General features: G+C 31.9%; 1 pseudogene; it reads left to right on the top strand.

The window, feature by feature from the left end:
* Positions 1 to 416: 416 nt before the first annotated feature.
* LOC103609197 lies at positions 417 to 952 on the top strand (annotated as a pseudogene).
* The last annotated feature ends 496 nt before the right edge of the window (positions 953 to 1,448 follow it).

The following is a 1,448-nucleotide window of genomic DNA, read 5'->3' on the forward strand; positions in this document are numbered from 1 at the left end:
TATAACTTTGAAACTTTATCTTTATGCCCAATAATTAAAGACCACATATGGTCAACAAAACAAATCTCAACAAATATTCAAAACTTGAATTTAAGCAGATTACATTCTCTGATCATAATAAAATAACAGAAATAAATTTTTAAAATAGTAGTCACTTCCTTGTCATTCTGTGGAAAACTTAAAAAATACTTTTTGTGATCAAAGAAAAAAATTAATGGAATTTAGATCATATTTAGATCTAAACAAAATGAAAAAAAACTGTATTAAAATAAATGGAATGCAACTAAAATGATAAGAAATTTTTGGGGATAACAACAGCAACTCTGTCAGTGCCAGTCCTCTGTCATCTGCCAGACTTTTGCCAATTCAATTTCTTTCCCATTCCCTCCCTACCATCGGCTCCTTTACCTTTGATCATGTTTAAGAAAGTGAATGAAAAAGAAAATGTGTCCAACTGCATCCAGTTGTAAACCTCAGTTATTAAGGGTATTAAGAACTAACTGATAGAGCAATTTCCAGGTATTGAACTATGGCTCAATAAAAGCATGCCTAGGAAGGTGTTGTCAAAATAGTCGATGCCATAAACATATAGAAGTCCTTACAGTAAGTGGATAATTACCATATTTTTTGACAAAGAGAGGTGCCTATTTATCCAACCCTAATGTTCACGAGTATCCTTTTATCCTGCCACAGCAAAAGGTTGATAAAAGAGCCATCAAATTTGTACTCAGTAGAGCAAATATCACATGTCTAGGCTTAACTTCTCCTGGAGCTAACCTTTACCCTGATTCAGTAGATACCATTATTACAATTATGGCAGAAGGAAAACTGCCTGCTCTGCATGTTGGAGTTATGAAGCTGTATACAAAAGATACTGAGAAACAAAGGATTTCGCATTGAAAATATCCACTGTTTAGATGACGGGCTGTGGCATATGAAGACGTATAAATGAGCCTAAGAAGGAATGCAATTGGGCTAAATATGGATATTGCACCGTACTTGTATTTGTGTCTATGTGTGACAGCATGAAGACAATACCTCTGTGGTTATGCTGAATAAATTCAACAGATGCTAAAATTTAAAAAAAAGAAGAAAATTTTCATAAATGCAAAGATTAGAAAAGAAGAAAGGCTGAGAAATTAGTAACTCATCCAACTCAAGAAGTTAGGAAAAACAATATACCAAACACAAATTACAATGTTAAGAAAACAAGTTAATTATAGAAATACAATAGCATAAACAAAATAAAGAACAGTTTCTTTGAAAAGATTAATAAATAGACCAATTTCTAGAAAGTCATCATTATTCCAACATTTTCCATTTGTTCCTCCAACTAGTTAACAACTACTTACAATTTAATAATTAGTCAACTATTTTTTACATTAAGTTCTTTCTGTTCAGATATTCAATGCTGTACCCCACAGATATGTACAATCAGTTATGTTTCA

The sequence above is a fragment of the Galeopterus variegatus genome, unplaced genomic scaffold, assembly GCF_000696425.1.
Source record: "Galeopterus variegatus unplaced genomic scaffold, G_variegatus-3.0.2 Scaffold9337, whole genome shotgun sequence".
NCBI classification, from domain to species: Eukaryota; Metazoa; Chordata; class Mammalia; order Dermoptera; family Cynocephalidae; genus Galeopterus; species Galeopterus variegatus.